The sequence below is a fragment of the Gallus gallus genome, chromosome 1 (assembly GCF_016699485.2).
Source record: "Gallus gallus isolate bGalGal1 chromosome 1, bGalGal1.mat.broiler.GRCg7b, whole genome shotgun sequence".
NCBI lineage: Eukaryota > Metazoa > Chordata > Aves > Galliformes > Phasianidae > Gallus > Gallus gallus.
Window position 1 is genome coordinate 151274819 of NC_052532.1, and position 24153 is coordinate 151298971.

At 34.4% G+C, this 24153-nt stretch overlaps 1 long non-coding RNA gene across 1 annotated transcript in view; it reads right to left on the reverse strand.

The window, feature by feature from the left end:
* Window positions 1-24153, reverse strand: part of LOC121106845 — a 61668-nt gene that overhangs the window by 25501 nt on the left and 12014 nt on the right. Inside the window, exon 2 of the long non-coding RNA XR_005840013.1 lies at window positions 3356-3459. This is a non-coding gene — a long non-coding RNA (uncharacterized LOC121106845). The remainder of the gene's footprint in view (window positions 1-3355; window positions 3460-24153) is intronic.

A 24153-nucleotide genomic window follows, 5' to 3' on the forward strand; every position in this document is an offset into this window, starting at 1 on the left:
ATCCTTAAACACTTCTCTTGCAGAATTTGGACCACTGAGCATCTCTGACACATTTCAGTGCCAAGCAGTGTAGCTTGCAACACTTAGCTTTGGCATCACACTGCAACATCACTAGTCTGATGCAATTCTCATTGAATTTTAAGCTCTTTGAACTGAAAACAAACAAACAAATAAAAAAAGATAACCCACGTTTAATAGAAGTTCTCAACATTATAATGCTTAGTCTGGACACTCCTTTCTGAAAAATTTAGCCTAGTGGCCAAGAATAGCTATTTGATATAGATTTCTTCTGGAATATGGACAGAGATTTTGCTGCTGTCTGCAGTACACTCTTTGTCATGGCCAAGTAATGTCCTGTTCCTAGCCAAATAATCATTGTTTTAAGCATGGTAGCCTACACTTTTTCTTATTCTACCTCAACTGATTTATTCTGTATTTCCTTCATCTTTGATTTGTTTCTCATCCCATGTCATGTGTTTTTGGGATCTGTTTCTTAAGGCACCAACCTGGCTTTGAGGATTCCAGTAGATGGTAGTGTATAGAGGATGTAGTTACATAAAAGGTTGTGTCATGGAGTTATCTAGATTTCTGCCCGTGACAAGGGGGCAGTGGGCTCATGGGCCCCCCCTGGCTTCCCAAAAAAAACAAAACGAAGCAGCAGCAACGATCTAAAAAGGAGAACTTATTTTTACTATGATGTTGGAATGCAAGATGACACGATATAATATAATCTAATTGGAAGTAAGGATAATAAATCAAATGAAATGAGAGAGAGCGAAAGAGCAAGAGCGTTTCCAAAACCAAAAGCCCTACTTGATGAAGGCTCACAGCTTGGAAGCACACCCACTCCTCTCCCTGGCAGCAAGTGAAAGTGAAAAAGACCGCGCACAACCAGATGACGTATCTTCCGTGATGAATCTTCCTTCTCTGACCATGAGGTCCTCTGGGATATGTAGTTCTTCTTCTCTTTTGTCCATGATGTTATGATGTGGAATACCAATAGCAAAATTACAAAACCATGACAGGTTGTCATTGCCTCACATCACACATGTAGAAGAATTAGCCCTGCCCTAATGTTCAGCACTATGAAATATTGGAATTATGACCTTCCAAAAACATCCACAGAAAATTTTGTTATTAAAGAATCAGTGCAGAGTCACTCAAAGGTCAGCATCTTCCTTTTTACCTACTATTCTAAGGAGCACTTGCATCTTTCATCATTGTTGCTGATTATTGGCCTTACCATTGTTTCTACCATTTATTTTTATGAACAGTAATCACAATTTTGTCACAGTACTTGACTTTATATACATATTTACACAGATTTTACAGTGCTTACATCTTCTCAGATGATTTTTCTTTTGTTTTCATTGCACTTTACACTGGTAAGACTATTACTTGAAGACTCAGGTGCGTTCACAACTGAGATAAATTACAGAAGACAGAGATCAGGATAACTTTTTGGACTACCTCTATTCACTGTTCTTAGGTAAAGACTAGTCTTTCTTTCCCGAACCACCCCTTTTAACAATATTCCTATAAGGATTTTCTCTTATTTAATTTTCCTAAAATAAATCTATATAAATAATTACATTACGTAAAATTTTCAAATCTTATGTGACAAAGCCTCCTATTTATTTAAATATCAAGCTAAAGAGAAACACAACATTTTCTGTAACATGGTCAGATGCATAAATAATTAAGAAGTGGATATGTCATTTGGCCAAAATGAAAAGTCACTGATCTTACATTGGATATCTCATCTTTAGATCAAAATATCATAACATATATATATTTAACAGCTATATTTATGCACACTTCAAAATTTGTTGTAAAAATAAATTGTTTCTTTAATTCAGACTCATCTGAAAACTGAACATCTTGACTATAAGCCTGCAATTATTTAATAGTAACACAATAAATCAGAAATATATATATGTAGGCTTATAGCATTGTGATGAAAAACAGTTCATTGTATTCGAAGTTACATTAAAGAGTATCTAAGACATGTCAACCATCTGTAATAAAATAATCCTTCAGAAAAACAAAATTGTGAAACTATTTTAGATTCCAGTGAAATCTCCATCAAGATTTCCTTTGACTTGTATTTTTGCTGCATCAGGGATATTATTTCATTGTCTTTAACATTTGTTAAGCTTGCTAGTTTCAAATTAACCTTAGCCTTCTCTAAAGCTTTTCCTGCAAGTTTCTTAATAACCCATCAATTAGTATCTGGAAGCTTTTGTTTTGTTTTTGCATTTTCTCAATTTTCCCTCATCTTTCAGCTTTGTGTCTCCACATGCTTTTGCTTATTGCTAACCTCATCGAAGCAGACTTACTTTCTTTCCACATATTCTTCCAGACCATGGCCTTACAGTGCCATTGGTCAGCAGCTTCAGCCTCCTTAGGTTCAATCCAGCAGGTCTCATAGACCAGGGCACATTCATTATGTTGAAATATATGCTGTATGGGAACTGTTGAATCACAGCCTGAACATCTGATTGACCACCTGAGGCGAGCGCTGAGTCAGCTGCAGGGGCACAGGTGAACACAATTTCACCTGAGTGACCTCCCAGACCCCATTTAAGGGCTGACTCCCACATGTCATAGTTTTATGATTTTTTGGTTATCAGTATTCCACATCACAACATCATGCAGTATACTGGGAATTAAAGAACAAATGCTTTAGTTCCGGGCACCTGTCTGGAAGAGAAGAACTACATTCCCCAAGAGCCTTTTCGAGTACTGTTATCATTCCTCCTCAAGAGAACAGATATAAGGGTGCAGGTCATCTGACTCGGGCTCCCTCTTCTTGTCTCACCATGTTCCCTGTTGGATTGGTTTGCTGCTGCTGCTCCTGACTTCATGTAAGGCTTCAGTATTAGTGTGAGGCCTTTGGCTCTTGGACAATCTTTCTCTCAATTATTGTTGATTGATATTGTATTATAGTGTGTTATCTTACTTTCCTATACTATATTTAGTAAATTAGTTTGTTTCTCCTCAGATCGTTGCTGCTGTTTTTAATTTTTTTGGGGTCCCCTGTTTCCCTTCCTGGAGGTGTGGATTTTGCGAAATCCCTCTGCTCCACTAGTTGCAGAACCAGGCCAGACCAGCCCGTAAACTGTTGACACCAAGGAGGAAGGATCTCTATCTGGAGATCATTCCTCTTGGACCCCTTCTGTGAGCCCAGGATACAGGTAAGATCTTTATTTCATCTGGTCTAATACCTGTATACCTGTTTACCATACATATGCTATGTTAATTCATCAGTGAGGTTGTTTTCATTTCTCCAGACATTCCTACAGCAAAGGTGAATCTTTCCAGTAAAGAAAAATACAAAGAAGGCATTGAATACCTCAGCATTCTCAGTTTCTTGTCATCAGTTCCCTTGTCTCATTCAGTAGCATTTCCTCTTGAATCAGAAGTAGTGAGCTCAAACAGAAACACAAGAAGTTCCATCTGCACATGAGAAAAAAACTTTGCTGTGAGTGTGTCTAAGCACTGGAAGAGGTTGTCCAGAGAGTTTGTGGAGTCTTCTCCAGAGATAATCAAAACCTGCTTGGATGTGACTCCAGTAGCCCATGTTGCAGTATTTCCCTGATACATTGTTAGTAACATCATATTTTGATTCTCTTCAGTTCTTCAAAGGAAGCTTCTGAGCATATACACTGTCGTCTTTGATAGTGCCCTAAGCAACTTGAGGCTTTTAAAGTAGATCAATGTCTGAAAACAAACTAAGGCACAAATCAGCAGAAATTCTGTTTCCATAAATAAGAACATAGTCAGTAAAACGTTAATAAGAAAGCAGATCCATCAAACAGTGGCAAAATTCAAATCCATGGAAGCACAGATATTTTTAGTTTACTTTGATCACCATTATATCATTTTAAACAAGGGGAAAAAGGGGAAATAAAAAAAGAAAAATCTTCCATACAAAAGGAATGATCAAATTTCCAGACTGAGATTAGAAAAAGCCCCTGTGAAGAGTTGGCACAATGTAGTCAAAGGAATGAACAGATAAGAAAAAATAACGGTGAATACAATCAATACAATGGTTTGTCTGTTTTAAAGAATTATTAAGAACACATCTTTTATTTCTTTAGTTGTTCCCTTGAAACAGTTAAAAAGATTTGTTAAAGATTATTCAGAAGTAGCTTTCAAAGTAACAGTTAAAAATAGTTTGAAAGAAACAAAACATCTGTGTAGGATGTTTTCCCAAAAGCAATGCCTCCTATTTATTTCTACAGAAACAACAACAGACACAAACACCACAATATTTCATTTTGGTAGAAAAAAAAAATCTGAACTTCGTAGTACTATTTTTTGTCAGTCACCATAATTAGCTATGCATTTTTCCAGCTATGAACAAGAGTCTGCATGATGTGCTCATAAAAATCTGCATATCTGTACCGAACATGGCTTGTCTTTAACATTGCTGTCACCACTGCTGAAACGCACCACCCACCACCTCACTGTGCTCACATCCCTTGTTTAATCTCCATACATGTTTGGCAAGGACTGATGAATGTCAGTGGATGATATTTTTTTTCTGCATGAGGGAATTCAGTGACACACCTTTACTTCATATGCACTTCCACGTCATATGTCATTTTGTCAGACTGCCCCTCTGCTGTCATCTGTCATGTAGTAACAACATTTAATGGAAGATTGTCAGGAAAGTTCAACCTCCTACTGCCCTACCACCACCATCCTCCTCTGACATAGTGGGACAACATAGAAGGCAGTACTTTTGGGGAAGTTGTAGTATGCTTCATTCATGAATATGTAAAAAAAAACTTAGACAAGACTTAAATTCCTCTGAATATGACACAACTGTCCTGCCACTTACTGTGTTCCTCAAAAACAGAGTATGGTTATCAGCTAACCAGAAATATATTTGTAAGATATAATGTATTTGTAGACATAAAATTAAAAATATACACATGCTGTCAATGTGGTCTACCTGGACTTCAGTAAAGCCTTTGACACTGTCCCCCACAGCGTCCTCGTGGAGAAGTTGGCTGCCCATGGTTTGGATGGGCATATGCTCCACTGGGTGAAACACTGGCTAGATGGCCAGGCCCAAAGAGTTGTGGTCAGTGGAGTTAAATCCAGTTGGTGGTTGGCCAGGAGTCCTGTCCCCAAGGGCTTGTTACTGGGGCCACTTCTATTTAACGTCTTTATTAATGATCTTGATGTGGAGACTGAGTGCATTCTCAGTAAGATTGCAGATGACACCAAGTTGGGAGGGTAAGTTTAGGTTGGGCATTAGGAAACACTTCTTTACAGAAAGGGTTGTTAGGTACTGGAATGTGCTCCCCAGGGAGCTGGTTGAGTCACCATCCCTGGATGTGTTTAAAAACTGTTTGGATGTGGTGCTCAGGGTCATGATTTAGTGGAGGGTTGTTAGAGTTCGGGTAGTATGGTTAGGTCATGGTAGTATGGTTTAAGGTCTTTTCCATCCTGAGTGATCCTATGATTCTGTGATTCTATGCTTCTGTTCAGATCTGGTTATAAGGAAGGTTAATTCAAATCAAAAGGGTAAATGTAGAGCTTCAGTAAGGACAGTACGGGACTCCCAGTAACCAGTTACAGTTGAACTACTGAATCTTTTGTGGACAGAATGCATGTGAACTTGTATATCTTATCTTCAGCTTTTTGTACACAATAGTTGGATTAATTTTATGTTATCAGGCAGACCTACACATTTTGTATGGTTTTTCAAAAATCTCTCCCAGAGGGAAACAGTGAAATTCTCTTTACGAGAAAGAGAAGCATACTTAGACACAAGAAGGGAGAAAATTCAAATGCTAGACAAACATGAATGATTTCATGTTGACAGATAAATACTATTATGCACCATCAAAAAGTTCAATTGATTCTGTTGTGGAACACCTATAATCAAAAAGCAGAAATCTCTTTATTGTCATTCTGAAGAAAGAGGATGTGGCATTAATAAAAAAAAGGATGAAAAATTAATCCTGAAATAATTCACATAAAATACTGCAGTATGAATGTATTTTATGGCATGCAATATGCCTAAGGTATTTCTTAAGACAATGATAACACAAACTAAAAGACAAAATGTAATGGAACAATAATATGAATCATATGAAAAATTCTGAGCAATAATCTGGTTATGGTGAAAGTAGAAAAATGAAAAACAAAACCTTCAAAAACTAGAGTTGCATTAATGGATTGTATACCAATGAGGAGTGATGTATATTCTTTCCTTTACTTAACAATCATTTAGTAATTGAAGAGAAATTATCCTTTTGAGACTGCTGGTGCTTACAAAGAAACAACATGTACATTATTTTTTGTCATGAAATAAAAAAGCAAATAAATACATATGCTCCTTGCTCTGAAGGAAAAGGGCATTAGTGAGTGTTGAAAATAAATGCACTTTGATAAAGTAAATATTATTCACAGAAATTGTGGAATTTTAGTAACAGCAAGCAGAATAATTCATGTCTTATAATGAACAGAGAAGTGATCTCTGAGGATAGTTTAGCATGCAGCTACATTACAGAGCAGATATGTAAGAAATGGAAGAGTACAGAATATGACGTTTTTCTTCCTTTGGATCACAGTTCTCACCCTTACGCTGAAATTTTGGTTTACTGAAATGTTAACTATCACTTTAAAAGGCAAAAATTCAGGTTTACTAACATATGTTTCTATGTCTACTGCATTTTTGACCATGACATAGAGAATAATGATCATGGCATTTAAAATGAAAATGTCTATATTTTAAACAACTTTAGCCAGTATTTTAATATAAGTAATTATTCCTCCAATCAATACCTTCAAAATTTAATTAATGTAAAACTATACTCTTCCACCTTTCTTCCCCACAAATCTCCATGCTCTAAAGCAAAAGTACATTATTTTTTTCTGCAGGTTTACTCAAAGTACTGTATTACTGATCAAAGTTCAAAAAGAAAATCAATAGAAAAAAATTCCCCAAACCCAGCTCTAAACCTGTTTTCTGATCTTTCAAAAACAGTAATTACTTTATAATACTGAACTTATTTTGAGATATACATAATTGCAACAAAAAATAATTATCAAATTCTTAGAAACATTGATAAATAACATAATTCACAAAATAAATATTTTCACCTCTTTATCCTTAGGTGAAGAACATTTAATAATCTCAAGCATCTGTAATCCTAGCAGCCTCGGCAGAGAACCAGAAATTACCAAATAAAGGTAACTGTGAAGCAACTAGGCAATGGGAGAGATAGTAACACTCTGAGTCCTAACATCAATGAATTGCACTTGAATCATAAAACTTTGTTAACTTTCTCATTTAGATACAAATTCATTCATATTTCAACCATTTGTTATTTTTGGCAACTGATTTTTTTTTTCCTATGGCCTCAATTTCCTGCTAAACATTTTTGCTTTTATTTGGCTCCTCAGCCCCTCCCTTTACCTCAGAAACTTGAAGTCCTCCTCGAAGATAAAGTTTTACTCAGAGGTCTTTCTGTCTCATCATTCCATTCATAAAACCTGACACTTCTCTTTTATTTGACTATAGAAGTCTTCCTTTTTACCATTAGCCAGACCCATTGTGTCCATTTTCAGAAGTGCAAGAATCAATACACAGAATTACAAAACAGAAAATTCTTCAAACAGGATGCACTCATTAATAAATAAATAGGTAAATAAATAAATACTTTTGTGAGCTAATTGTTAGTTCAGAGAATTTAAAGTGACAATTTGAAAATTGACACATAAATATGTATTTTCAGGGCCTGGATAAAACAAACAAAACAGTTATCCAATGTCATGACTTTTCGTGCTGGCCTCCCTTCATTGTCTCCCTTCTGTTACATAAAGTCATTTATAATACTTCCATTAAAGAAATTTACTGCTTATTTCTCAGCAAATATTTTTTCTCTTGTTCCCAATTGCAGTCAGTTTTAACAGCCATCATCCAATGCAGCACAGAGATGCTACAGAAACATTTGTTATACGTGAAAGAAAAAATGTTTTACAAGCCTAACTGATATCTTAATGGTATAAATAAATAAAGTTATCTCAGATTTAATCATTATAGAAAAGGAAGGGAATTGTGGCTTGAGACTACAGAAGACTCCATAACACAATTGTAAATGTAAATTGTAAATGTAAACTCTCCATATACTTCCTACTGTCTCCATTCTTGGTAATATGCAACCTTACCATATTAGTCCAGATTGTAATGCAGACTGTTTCTCCTCCTAAGGAGAAATACAGTGAGTGTCTGTGATATTCTTTAGGGAGGGATACACTGCCATTTGTGGGAGTTTCTTCTTATTGTTTATGAAAAGTCTGATTACAAAGTTGATAAGTTCTTCCTCCTTATGGTGATTCTGCTCAGGATCATATTTATTTTTGTTTTTATAAAGAAATCACAAATGATCAGTTACTTGTCACTAGCAAATGCTACTGTGTAAACTGGTTAAAAGCAGTTTTACAGATAAGATATTATGAAGAAAATCTACAAAGGATTCCTAGCTTTTTTAATTTTCAGTGTTATACATAAACTAATGTAATACTTGCGATTAGTGCTTATAGACTTGGAGACTGTTACCATACTCTGTGTGCATTTCCAGGGTTTTTGCTATCTCACAGAGCTTGCAGTCTTATAGGAACCAGTCATCAGTGTTCCAGTTTTCTTCAGTAACATGCCTGCTGTTTTCCCCTGATAATATAATCAGTGCTGTATTACTGTAACCTAGTCAGACATGCATCTTTGTTCTATGGCAGTGAATAGTCATTGTTGCAAAATAATGATCCATTAAAACATATATGTGTGTATAAAGATTCACATACAGATTAAAAGCGTTGTTATCTTGGAGTGGCGTAGGGGAGGATAAATTTGGATATTAGGAAAGGGTTGTTCACTGAGAATGTGATCAGGCACCGGAACAAGCTCCCCAGGGCAGTGGTCATGGTACTAAGCCTGCCAGAGTTCAAGAAGTATTTAAAGAACACAGATATATGGTTTGAAGTTTGGTCGGCCCCATGCGGTGGAGGCAGGAGTATGATACAATGAGCCTTATGAGTCCATTTCAACTCAGCATAGTTTATGATTCTGTATAAGAGTCTCAAAAGTGCAAATGATCCCATTCATTCCTCCCCTTCTGGAGAGAACTGAAAGTTTTAGCCTGAGTAATGAATTTTCTCAGTCAATTTTTATTTAATTCATTGTTAAATCAGCTGCGTAGCTAGTTAAACAATTTTTTTTTTTTGCATTCAGCAAATTATTTTTTTCATTACTATGACTTTTAATTATCCAACAAATTCCACTGATCCAAGATTTATTCATAACTACAAATAAATCAAGATAAAGTTAAATCAATGGAAGAGCCACTTGTATAAATGTCTGAAAGAAATATAATCATTAGTAGCTTTCAAGGTATAATAACGTGGGGTTTTTGTCATTTACTTTTTTCCTGGCTTTTTTTTTTTCTTCTGAGTAAAAGGCCTGGCAAATAATCAGTTGTTTTTTCAGATTGTAACGTAAGTCTGACAAGACTACAGACATCCAAATAGACATGCTTTCTGAGTTGTCTGAAGCAAGAATCATTTATGTTAGTCCTATGCCTTTGGAATTTGGCTTAGTTGACCTCTAGGCATTTCAGTGATTGCATTGGATGCTTCACCACAAAAATCCTTCCAAGATGAAAGAACTACTATTTAGGTTTGTCATTTTAATCCTAAAATGTGAATTAAAAGACTTCTTATGTAAAACTTACTTTATATTAAACTGTCTTAATAACACAGATCAATGACTCATCCGGAGGACTAGTAAAATATGCAAAAATTGACATGAATCTTTAGATGGTATTTAACATAGGTCCTCAAACTCTGGTATGTGTTTGTGCTAAAATGCTGAATTATATAAAATGAAACTTATAATAATAATAATAAAGCTTTTTTCTTTCTTTCTTTTTTTTTTTTTTTTTTTTTACTTCTTAATGAGTATTTTTTTATCAAAGTGTAATTTTACTTGCTGAAATCCATGGGGAATACTTTTACTTTCTTTAAAATAATATCAAAACTTTACGCATTCTATTAAATGACTAATTAACAATGTTGAAATACTCAAAATAACATGCAATTTCAGAGAATCTTATGAATTGTATAAAAACAACATAAGTGACGAATTTATAATAAGCAGCTTTCCTGTCCAATCCATAACTGAGTTGTTGCTATATTGTTACAGGTAGATAATTGTGCATGATGATTTATCTCATATTTCTTTATCCACTCCAAATTAGTTTTTTTCATTGTATATTTGCATCCATCTTTAAGAGCACAGGAAGCCAAGAAATGTTTTCTTTACTTTCCTGTGATCCTCTGTGGAAAATAAATAAATAAATGAAGTGCACATGATGGAGCAGTTCCGTAGTTATTAATTACTTTTTTTATAAAATATTAAGTTATTTACGATGAATTAGAACACCAAAGTAAGAAAAACCAAGATCTCTGCAGGTAATCTGCCCTGGTACAGTAGAAAATATTTTCCTGATAGGCATGTTCTTTAAAAAATGTCTGTAGCTAGACATTTACATTCTTTGACTTCCAGAAGCATTCATACAATATTATCAAGCTTACTCACATGGCATCTTAGTCTAAAAATGCAGCCACCTCACTGATTAGAGCTGTTTTCTTTACAGCATATTCAGAAGTAGAGGTTGACTGCTGAGCTAGCTCTGCTATTAAAGAAAAGCTGTGGCTTGATTTCTGTCTGTGATAGATTGGAATTCAAACCTGTCCAGACAATTACTTGCTAAACTGAACATAAAAAAAAACCATTTTTTTTTAATTTGGCTTACGTTATATAAGTTAGTATAAAACAAATATAAATAGACTGGCTTTATTATTATTGTTCAGACACATTTTTCTTGAGCTATGTTCAGTAGTTTTTAATCCTTTATCTCTTTTGAAAGCAATACAAAAACAAAACATACATACAAAAATAGGCAAACATAGAAACCAGATAAACAGTCTAAAAGCTTTCCTGATAATCATTTGAGCCTTCTATCAGAATCAGTATAAGATATGGAGGTAGTGAAAAATCTCAGAAGTATTTGGTTTATAAATAGCACCTGAATGTCTTACTCTTTAAAATTTTATTTCAAGCTATTAAGATTTTGGGATTTAGTTACACCAATTAGATATATATGCCCATTTTGCCTCATATCTTTCTCAAAATATCTTATATTTTTCTCTATTAGAGAAAAATCTCTATTTCTCTAATTTCTCTATCCTCTAGCTAAAAAAAACAACAGAGTAATGGCAAGAGAACTGATGGGTTCTCCTGTGCACATACACGTGCAGACTGGTAATTTTATATTTCTATAAGCTATAGAACAGCCCAAAATAGTACACCAGAGGTGGGATTCACCTCACTGAACTCTACTGTCCTCCAGTACAAAAATCCCCATCTGAACTGGCAGTTTAGCCTTCCATTTAAATTGGCCTATTTTAGCTATCTATTTTAAGTTGAGATGAACAGAGTTCTGGAATACTCACCTGAAAACCAGTTACCTTGAAGAATTTATTACAGGTACATAGGGACAATGATGTAAAACTGAGGTAACACAGCTGAAAATTGGGTAGGAAAAAAATGAGAAGTACATGAATTTTCCTAGCCTTCACAGAGCTAGGATGTTAGCTTTTCACAAAGTGTGGTACAGGCAGCATCTTATTTAGTTTCACATAAAAAAAAAATTGAATTTAACCTCTTAACCTTTTAAATTTGTAGCCTAATACATACTTATGCTGGTTTTTGTAATCTAGTGAATTTCATTGTCAGCTATCTTTTCAGTCTAGATCTTCCCCCCCCCCCCCCCCCCCCCCGCTGGGTAACTAGGAAATACAGGTGATGTCTCAGTTTCTCAGTTACCCTGGTTTGTTCAGAGTAACTGGGGTAACTAAGGAATGCAGGAGATGTCCTTGTGTCATAGAGAAAAATCTCCAACTAGTTCTTTTGTTATGAATTTTTAAATCTTTTCTTGTATTTAATGTCTCTAATTTCCAGACACGGGTCCACTTCTGATTCAAGCTTCATTCATTTAATCTGTCTTTGATTCACTACAGAAGATGAAACAAAATTACTGTTAACTGAATCATACTAACAAAAGTAAAATCATCCTTACTATGCAACCCAGTGCAGCTCATGTCTGAAGCCTCGTATGACAGAAGAACACACATGCCCTGTATACGTTTGTGGCCATCCAATCAATTCCTTATCCACCCTTCAACTCCATATTTTCCAATATAGAGATAAAGATGGTGAGGGACCAGTGTCAAAGGCCTTGCATGGGTGCTCAGCCTTTAGGCTTGTTAGGGTCACACAGAGAGAAGAGGAATTCTCCTGGGTCAATCTTTTGGTTGTTGCTGAGTAATAAGTGTGCACCTGGTGTTGGTCCAGGCAACTCACTGGGGAAGAGTTAGTGCCATGATGGCATGGCAGCAGGAGGCAGGGCTAATAGTAGCTGTCCTGGTCTACATGCAGGCCACAGGCTGGACATGCCTGCCCTACAGCATTCCATGTAGATGGTGTTAGTCAGTCTTCTCTTATCAACTAATGCAGTCACCCCACCACAGAAGGCCACCAGAATGATCAGGCACGAACTGCCCTTGGTGAAGCTTATTAGTTTTCTAGGATCACCTCCATGACTTGCATGTGCCTTAACACTGCTTCCATAGAATCGTGGAAAAATGGAATCATAGAATGGTTTGAGTTGGAAGAGACGTTAAAGGTCATCTGGTCCAAATCCCCTGCAATGACAATGACATTGACAGCTAGATAAGTTTGCTCAGAGCCCCATCCAGCCTGACCTTGAATGTCTCCAGGGATGGGGGGCCTACTATCTCCCTTGGCAACCTGTTTCAGTGCCTCACTATCCTCCTAGCAAAAAAATGTTTTCCTTATATCCATCCTAAATCTCCACTCTTTTAGTTTGAAACCATTTCTCCTTGTCCTATCACAACAGATCCTGTTTAAGAGTCTGTAAAGGCTGTTATTTCACTACCTTTTCAATTTATTTTCCTATTTTTCTTCTATTTATTTTATTTATATTCTCAGTCTAAGAATGGATAGAGAAGGCTTTCTGGTATATAGGCCCTGATGTTTCTTTTTCAATATGTGCAATATGAAAAACTGAAAATAAAACCCCACAATCGGAGAAGTTGAAAATCATTTTACTCATATTCAGTATTTTGTGTTCTGCACTGTGAATTTTACAGAGACTAATACTAACTCTTAATACTTGCTCTGATGTGCATGTGCAGCTATAGGAAATTCTTGAGTGGCTATGGGGAAAGATTCCTATCTTAAAAAAAAAAAAAAAAAAAAAAAAGTATTTTTCCGGAATTTATAGTTAAGAGTGAGAGCTGTAGGACTAGTTCACTAATGACAGTGATTGCTTTGTATTGCATTCCCAGAAAAAAAATCAGAGTATATTATTAATTGTGCACATAGAAAGCAGCATTAGATTGAAACTACTTTCTCCTTTTGCTCACCATAGCATTTTTGAGCTACTATCATTATTTTCTATTAGTCTGATAGACTTTATTTATTTATTGCTCTGATGTTATACATCATTAGAAATCTTCATTATTCTGGGGATGCTGATGCTGTAAAGATGAAATAAAATTTACATTCCAGTGTTTGGACTGATTCAGTAATACATGCTTAGATTTTAAAGTTTTACCATGTTCTATATAGGGATGGTGAGACTACATATTTCTGCTGAAGAGTAAATTAGGAAACCTGCAAGTCAGATGACATTCTTAATTTTCCACCTTAGCTACAAAAATACGAAACAACAATAAGGAATTTTACTTAATTTTGGAAATTATAAGTTTCAACCACAATTCTTATCAATATTGTTTTCAAATTTGAAAAATAATAATAAAAAAGTATATAAATGGTTTCTCAGGCTTTGTTTCCAGAAATATGCATGCAGTAAAATTATATAGATATATATATAAGTTCAATACATCAGTTTATATATAACTGATTATTATTACCAATACAACATTCTGTAAGGATTATATTCTCCCCCCTCTTCTTGCTCCTTTCTTTGAGGTTTGTTTTGTTCTTGTGCAGTCTGTGCAGTTTGTAGGACTGAAAGAAAATGATGGTAGTTGTTTTCTACAGATTAGAATACAATACACATGCAGTGCACAAAACTTAAGTTCTCTGTGGTGCCATTTAAAACATGAAACATGTCATGTGTGTTACTTCAGCACAAAGTACTACTTGTTCAGGTCGCAAAGATATTTCAGCAATGAGTTTTTAATGAGATTTCTTTTCATTAAAGGTGCAATGTGCCTGATCTTAAACTCATTGATGCTGTATTTGCATTTGTTCACTTTTTTTCTTTTATCACTGTTTAACATGAATAATATGGCAATGCCATATTTCTAATGCAATTTACAGAATATCTATTAGCTATTTCCAAAAAAAAAAAAAAAAAAAAAAAACCCCAAAAACCAAAAACTTTTCTGCCTAAAATTTATCAGAAATATAAGAATGTATAATTTTTGAGTTGACTGATACTGAAAACAAATCAAATACTCAAGGAAATACAGTTATGTTAAAGAAAAAAAAAAAAAAAAAAACTTGCAAAGAGCCAGAAATGGAACAGAAATCAGTCATCTAGTCATCCATTTATAAAAATTTACTTCTGAAATGTACTATTCAATTGTCAAAAAATGACCTAACTTCTGAACTTATGTTATTTAAGCTTTCAAATCCTAACCAAATTTATTTCTACGTCTTATTTGTTATAATAACAAATAAGCAACTTTGATATTTTTATAAATTATTTTTTTTTTCCATTCCACGCTTAAAAGGAAGGTACTTTTGTACATTAGATGTTTCAGAAATATTAGATTGGCTAGAGATTGATGATAATCTCATACTACACTGCGCAACAGTCTGAGTTAAGATTCTTTTTGAGACTAAATTCCCATTAGAGGCATTCACAATGATGCTTGAGAAAGCTGTTAAGGACCAGAATGATCTCTTTTGCTGCCAGTTATTTTAAATTGTGAAAGCAGAAACTGATAAAATATAATCTGTGTCACAGTGGAAAAGTGCAAGTGTTCACAAAGAAAGGCTGCTTCCTTTTACCTGTCTGCAAGACAAACCTTCAAATGCTAGAAGAAGGAACAGCTCCCTGGGTGCTACAGTGAGATGTAAGTAAAAAGGCTTAAAGAGGAAGAAAAAAAAAAAAGTCTTGAAATACAGAAGTTTAAAGATGTTATTATGTCACCCTTCAAGGTGGAAACATAAATTTGTACATGAAAATAGGGGGATATCTGAAACTAAGTGAGTTGAAGTGTGATAAAATTTGCTGAAGTGAACAAATGGAGAGAGCAGAAGGGAGAAACCTTTAGGAACTTTTGTTTATTGTAGTGCAGTGAAAAAAGATGTAGACTAATGCGTTCAAATATATAATAAAGGAGAACAGAATCACAGATTGTGTCTGTATATTTTACATTAAAAGCATCCCAAGGCCCCAAGATTAACTTCCTGAGCAGCAGCACCTTCCATTCCCAAAGCCTGTCCCTATCCACCCAAGCATACTAACTAGAATATTTTAAAGTTCATATAGACAAACATTCAGAGGTTAACGTACCATTGACCATGCCCAGATGGAACAGCTACAGGAAGCCCACAAGTAGTGTATGGATGAGAAGAAGTCATCGAGGTTAGACACAATCACAAGGCAGGTAGACATGCTTGAAAAGTTTATTTCTATTGCTTTGAAAAATACTGTTCAGTTGAGCACAACTCTGGGCCTGTGCCGGAGTTTGTCATAACACGTCATAAATTAATTATTATTGCCATTCTTTGACTTTGAATTTAACTGAAATGCAGATTTTTTAGATTCAGACTGTTACAGGTTTTCCTATAGATACATTAATTTTGTGGAGGAGTTTATACAGACCTCCCTCTGCACCTGAAGAAACAATATAAAGTAATATTTAATTGCACAACCCATGTATCTCTCAGACAAAGAGATTGGTGATATAAAGCTGGCATGGTAAAGCAAAGTTGATGTGCGTGGAAGAGATACAGAAGGTAAAATGTGTGTAACACTAGAGGGAGATTCTCCAGAGGGCCTACAGGAACAGAGGCCAGTAGCCTGTGTACGAAGCCTTGCTTCACACAAGGAAGCAAGTGAAGCCTCAAGTGCTGTGTTACTCTATTTATTATTGTTTTTTCAAGTAGTATGTTATTCATTAGTATTGTTTTAATTATTACTGTTGTAGAGTTATTTTATTTGTAGTTATTATTGTATAATTAATATTAAATACCAAAATAAGTATTTGAATTAAGCTAGGGCTTATCTATATCCCCGGTAGAGCTACACCCCCATTAACTGATACATATCACAACCGGCTGTGTGGTGCTCATTGTATGGATGTCACAGATGGAAACTATATTGTAAGAGAGCAGCAATACATTTGATATAATACAGTGATTTAGCAAAGCTTAATTATGAATAAAACAGCAGTTTAACAAGATTTGAGACGATTGGATTTTCTGTGCAGAGTGTAGGATTAGATTCATTCATCCAGGAGAACCTTCTGTTGAGTTGTGAGGTTCCAAGTGGACCCCCTTGCTTTCTGAACGCTCTGAAACAGAGAGTTAAGGAGCCTAGTGGTGGCTGTATCTACTCCAGGTCCCAGACATGGTCAGTGGCTTATGTTTAAGGGATTATGTGTGCACAATCGATCTAAAAGATACAATGTTAGCAAAATTATCAAAGGTTAAACAATTAGTCACTTACTGAGGATCAGTATTGGCAAGGCGATCTCTGCAATAGATGTAACATGGAGAAGCATCCCTACTTGAAGAGAGATCCTATCATGCAGTCGGCTGCTATGCAGGAGAGCTCAAGGGACTCTTAGGCTGCTCACTATTTATGAGGTAAGATGACTGACTGATAGTCATATTTTGGCTGTTGAACTGGGTGTCTGCCATCAGTTCTTCCTGCACCCAGTTTTAGACAGATTTGTAGTTACTACCTGTTTTAGTGGCCTTCAGAGTCATCAGAAATGTTCTCATTACATGTCTGAGCAAGGCTTTGTGTAACGGCCAGGCTGAATGAGAAAGCTGGGTGTGGGAAAGCACACTGACACAATGGGTAGGAGAGACAGAAGGTACTGAAAGCCAGCACTATTACAGCAAGCATGAAAGCAAAGATTTCAAAGAAGCTAAGAGCTGTAAATACTAACAGAGTTATTAGAAGAGTGTCTTATTTAAGTAGAAGGAGGATAAGGATACAGGCTTGCTGAGTCATCAGAGCAACCTTTTATGTAATCTTACACAAGCTTGAGCTTTAAAAATGCCAAAGTTAATAATACAAAACCTTTTCTACTTTTACTCCAGGCTGGAGAGAAAACTGGAATTTATTTTCCTTGAGCAAATATTGTGCTGTTTACTAATGAGTCATTAATGCCAAAAAAAGATTACAAATTCTTTTTTTTTGTTCTCTCCATCTTCATCACCTATCTGTATATTAACTGACAGAACAGACTTAGCAATAAAAATATTTTTCAGGGAAATGCAGGAACTTGTACCATTAATTCTGATTCTGTTTTCATGGTGTTCTTGATATGGACAGGGTGGAAAAGCAGTTAGTTATGAAACAAGTAGTACGTGAATCAAGGGCAGCTGCTTGGCAACTGACTATTTTTCAGTTGCTAAATCCTTCTGTAGATGTAGGATGACAAAGCTCATAACTGACATAGTAGAGCAGTATTAATGAAAAGGCAGCACAACCTAACCGAGGAAGCTTGAATAGCATTGTAAAAATCTTCCTAAGGCTCAGCAGCCTATTGCAAGATCTTGCAGAACAGCTTCCACTGGTTCCTAGTTTCCACATGTCAGGCTGTGAGACAGGTCATCTGAAATTAAAATATCTGCTTTATCTTTTTTCAGCCTCCACAGGACAACCTGTTAACTACAGGAGAAGATGGGTATAGAAATATCTCAGATTACCATAATCTCCCTTCTCTTGCAATAGATGTGGCTTAAATTTCAAATGCTATAGCTCAGTAAATTAATCCAAGTATTTCAAATATAATCAAGGAATAAGGTAAATTCTGTTTTTTTTTTTTTTTTTTCCAGCATTTTCATGAAGACAAATTATCATCATTTGTTGATAATTTCCTATTGATATTTCTAATATTTCAAATCACAATGCGATATAGTTATTAAACTCATGCATTAAATATTTTAACTGAGTTTTGTTTATTTTATTTTAGATAAATTTGAAAAGCAAATTTGTAATTTCAGCAGATAATATGATCAGTTTAAAAAATATTTTTCTGCAAAATGAAGTCAATTGTAATTTCTGTTAATATTCTATAATTCTTTATTAAATAAGTCACACATCAGCTTTTCCACAGTTTTCCATATAAAATGGTACTAGACTACTGAAGTGTTAACTTGACCAGTTCACCTGACTTTTTGATTTGTGGGGGGAGCAGGTAAACTGGTCTACCAGCACAAAGATCTGTGCAAGTTCTGTTCTGTATATCAGTGCTAAAAATTGAAAAGCAACTTGAGTCTTTCTGGTGCAAATTTTATTTGTATTTGCCTGACATTCCTAGGTCATTTAATCAAAAGACAAATGAAGTTAAGAAATGTGTGATTCACCTTATGAAAAATAGATAGCTGTAATTAAATGCATACATCTGTGCTAAACACTTTACACACCATTTATGTCCCTTTATCAAGTAAGTGAATACTAATGAAGCTTTATCATATTTTCTATGAAAAAATATATTTTAAAGTCTAGCACTAAGCAAAGCTTCCTTAAGACTATATAAACAGAACATTCACAGTGAGGAATATTTAACCTTGAAATTACTTCAGTACCAGTATATTGTCACAATTTGCTGCATGTTTTCTGACGCTGGTAAGCCTACTTCTGCTTTCCATTTAGCTGTGATATTTTTCTCTCACGAGTAATGTCAGTGACAAAGTGATGAGCTATTTTGGCTCAAGATCAAGTCTTGAAAATTTGTACTTCATGTCTGACGGCTTTTAATAGAAGCTGGATTTAATCAGTTTTTATGCACTAAAAAGAAAAAAAAAAAAGAAAACCCTTTTTGCTGGAGATAACATTCACAAAAGCACTGTTTGAACACTATAGCTAACATTACTGGCCAATGACAGAGGTGGCAGAAGTTCCAGTTTTGCCATTTGACCTGGACTCATTACTCCCAGGGACAAATATATATATATATATTAAAAAAAAATACTCAGAGATGCTCAGCTATATCAGTGGTATTCAGCACAAGATGTTTTTTTATGATACTGTTAATAAGAACATGAATTAAAAGAGTGACTATCAACAAGTCATCAAAAACATATTTTTTTGCCAACTCCCAAATATTTTAACCTAAAAATTAACTGTGTTGGCACATCCTTATCATGGCAGCTTACTCCGTCATGTGTGAGTTGTAAGAAATAAAGCTGATACAAACATTGGGCAGCAGAAGATACAGCAATGTAATAGAATGACAGACAACCTTTACAAACTAGATCTTATAGAAATCAAGGAGCAAGGAATGCGTGGAAATTAATGATAAAATAATGGAAATTCCTCAGAAATAAATTTAAATAACTCATATGTTACAAAAGCATTAAACAAACAAACAACCTAGAAGCTGTATTTATCTTTGTGGGGTTTTTTTACCAAAGAGAATTTTACTGTTTCACAATCAGGCACCAGTTCATATTCTTCACCCCTTTCTTAGTATCTATTTTGTCTCAACTGTATGTCAAGTAACTCAGTCTTTTCAATTTCCAAATACTGTTAGAAAGTAAAGAGCAAACATTTAAAGGTGTGTGAATGAAAATTAGCCATCACAGTGTATTTTAAGATCTGGTGTAACATCCAGACAAAATAAGAGATTATCAATTTGTGTTTCTGTTAGAGCCATTGAAAAAAAGGAAGTCATGGTCATTCTTTCATTGTAAAAGGTGAGGAGGTTCTTACGCACAAAAGATGGGAATTCATTACAGTCCATTCAGTAGGATGAAGGATGCCTCAGTTACTTAGTGGGGAATTATGAAGACAGAAGTGCAAAAATGTAGGAATGTAACTGTAGCATTACCTTATGTGTAGAGGGCTACGTCTCCATAAATATTCCACAGATGGAAAGAAAGACAATTAGTACTTGATTTCTGCAACTGTTGGTTTTATTTATTTATTTGTCTTTGATTTTGATTTTTTTCTGCACTTAAAATAAATGGCAACAATCAAATTATAATAAAATGTACATCACTCCATATTTATATGATGAATGAATCTTAACAAATACATGTATTATAAACAATATATGTATGTTTAAATAAGCAAATTGTAAAACATTCCTATACATTTTTTTTTTTCCATTTACTTCAAAAGCAATTGCTTTAGAGACAAATTTTACCAGCTGAAGCTTTTAACATTGTTGTTTAGGCAATCTTTCAGCATACTCTTTGCAGGTCTGAAAAAGATAATGTTGGGGAAAAAAAAAAAAAAAGATATAATTGTAGCCCTCTCCTTTATGATCTGGTACAGATCCTCTATTTTCATGTTGCTCACAAAACTTCCTTTTTTTTTCATTCATATTAGACCAGCTTTCAGAAAGTCTCTGCAAGACTATATACCAAAGTTTTCACCAGAGGACTGAAGGAAAAGCTTTTTAATAAGCCAGAAAGATAGTTAAAGTGTAGGAAACTGAATACTGGGAAAAGTCGGCAGTAAGGTTCTCCAGACATTGATGGATAATTATATTCTGAAGCATCAGTAATCAAAAAAGGAAGAATATGTGTGTGAACAATAACATTCTCAAGTTAGTTCATGTCAGTTAGTTCTCTTCAGTTTAGCTGAATGCCATTCTCCAGAAGAACAGAGAATATCACTGTTCACTAAAATGATTAGTTTAATGGGCAGCAGCTGTCAAAACAAAACAGCAAAATTTGGTTTTATTTCAAACTGCTGTTTGCTTGTATCTTGAGTAGTGTGTACAGTTCTATCTGCCATTCTAAAAAGCCACAGGGAAATAAGAAACATACTGAGAAAGAAAGGAGAAAAGAAATAACAAGAATGAAAAAGATGAGTTATTAAAAATTACTCATAAGGCAGGACTGCATCAAGAGAAGGGTTGTGTTTGAGACTTATGAAATAATGGAGTCGTTTTAGATACAATTGCAATTAGATAGAATAGAATGCAATTAGATAAACAATTACAGCGCATTTTAAATTACATATAATCAATTGGAGTCATTATTCAGTTAGTATAGGAAGTACTCAGATTCTCTTGGCCACATATGAAGGAACTCTTCCTGTAACCAATTATTGTACATATTGAGTGATATTTTTGTCTATGGTGTGTATGATAAACTTCTGAATCTCCTTGTACATTGCACTTTTGTGTTTAAAAAGGATAACCAAAAGCACTGGGCAGCAGAGAGAAGAAAACAATCATCGAGGTTCTGACCTAACAGAAACAAGGAACAGTAAAATAAACCCAGAAGCAACAGAAAAATTCAAATATCCCTATAATGATGTGCAAAATCTGATGAAATTTTACTTGAAGGTATTTTTTCTTACTTGTATATCTGAGTCCTCTACATCAAAAAGAGTTAAGGTGTTGGAACCTGTAGCTGCTGATAATAGTCAGAGCTTAGTTTACATACTGTTTTGAAGTATTCTGATAGGTATTAAAACTTATTCACACTCCCACTAGTCTCCTTCCTCTAAAAACTAACTGGGCCAAAAAAATTTCCTCACTCACTGGTTTGATTTGTTATTGACAACAATATTCATCCATTGTGCAAGATGTGACTGTTCAACAAATGCCTGCAAAGAACGAGCTAGTGATCATTAAAATTATTGGGAGATCAGTTTAGAACAGATGAAAGAAGCAGTCAGTCGTATTGTCTTCATCTAAATAATTTTCTTTAGATTCTGTTATAAAATCTTACAGAAACAATCCACAGAGGTATTAGAGCATGGAGGAACAACAAAAATTAAAAATGCATTTTACTCAAGAAAGACGCTACCTGATGGAATTAGACAGAAAAACAACAAACCAAACCAACCAACCAACCAACCAAAAACAGAAAACCAAACACAGACTCACCATTGCTTGATCACTTGTTTAGGTAATATATTTATATAATGCAAGATTACTTATCTATTTATTTAATTAGTTTTTGCATGAATTTGCTTGTTGTAGGTAAGAGGAATTAAACAACTCGGTTATCTGCCCTTTCAGCCGTTGACTCAAAGCATGTTTAAGTAATTTCTCTCAAGAGTGAAATGAAGTAAAAATCAAGTTGTAGACTAAGAAAAAGTACAGAAATTTGGTTGTATTGAGAGATGACAACAGGAGAAAAGGAAACCTCATTAGCTGCTACTTCACCACAAGTTTTCTTTAAGACTTAGGTAGTGCATAAGATGAATAAGAACAAAGGTCAGCTATTCTAATAACAGACTTGGACATGTTTCAGACACCTTATCTTCAGACTGCGGTTACATTCATCATTTTTTTATGTACAGAGAAGTTATGGATTTAGATCTGTATCCCCGTATAATATATACCATCTAGTATATGTAGATGTCTAATTCAGAAATAGTAGAAATAATAGTATAAAAACAGTATCTTGCCTTCATCTTTTTTTTTTTTTTTTACCTGTTACAGCTTTCCTGCATTGAGCAGTCTATTACTCTCCTCTTTCTCATTATATGCTGTTACTTTCACTTTCGACACCTTTAGTTTTCATTCTTTCTTACTCATTTTAATTTATACCACAGGAGGATGTATTTTTCCTTCTGCATCTCCCATTTTCTGTCCCCAAACCAACTTATTCTGATCTGAGATGCTAGAAGCAAATAATTGCTCTCCCTTTTTTTCTTCTTTTTTTTTCTTTCTTTCTCTCTTTTTTTTCTTTCTTTCTTTCTTTCTTTCTTTTTTTTCCTTTTCTTAGTGTTATTATCTAGTGTTAGTATCTAGTGTTTAATATTAATTATACTCAAGAAAAAAAACAAAAAGGTTTCCAAATTGGTATTTTAATTTTGACATAAAAATTAATCTAATTTTTATTATGCTTCAAGTCCACTTAACTATATTATTAGTTAGCTCACTACATTTGTTTCCTAATTTAGGATTATTTGGTTAAAAATAATATGAAACTCTAAAAGGATTAAGTATGAGTTAAGAACAGCTAAAGAATTTGTCATGGATTATGCTGCAGAAATACTCCTAGAAACATATTAACTTGTGCTGATTATACACTATTTTTCTTCCTCTCCTCTGCAGTAGAAGAGCACATAAATATTACTGAGTCTGTAAGACCCTGTTCCTTTGATTCTAAAAATTCACCTATGCCTGTTCTTTTAGTAATTTTCAAACCAAAAAGAAAAAAAAAATCAAATCAAAAAGAAAAAAAAAATACAATTTTCTTCCTACAATTATTCAATGAAATAGTAGTTCCAGCCTCTTCAGGAGGGTAAGTGCTCTCATAGCATAAAGTGTTAAGAATCCTACAAACTATCTGTTCTCTCTTTTCTTTCTTTATTATTATTATTATTATTTTTATCTACACATTCTTTATGTTAGTGTTTCTGTGCATGGTGGCAATGATCTAATCAATAGGTCTTTAAGAAGTAAAATAGGCATGTAATGGAGGTGTCTTTATTGATATTTCAATCAGTCAGAATAAGAACTTATTCTTGGAGTGTCACACTTACAAATAGACAACGTTCAAGTTAATAAAGATGAAGTTTTTATCGGGTAAAAATTCTTTTTAACTATTTCATTTCACTGATAATGAAAATGCTTAGGTAATGCTCAGATTTTTTTCACTGTGCGTAAACCTGAAAGAGAAGACTTTCTGAAGTTATGCAAATAATTTAGTTATTTTTATTATAGCAATGTTATGTAAATATTACTAGTAGTATTGCTTCTAACATTACATTTATAAACTGAATTCTGCTACCTTTTCTGTTGAATCTGACTGGCTTACACAGTTGTTCAGGTGTTCTGAACACTCCCAAAAACATACCAGGAGCCTTAAGCTGTGAGGACTAAGCAAACCAGTTATCTCTTCTTCCCTCAGCTCTT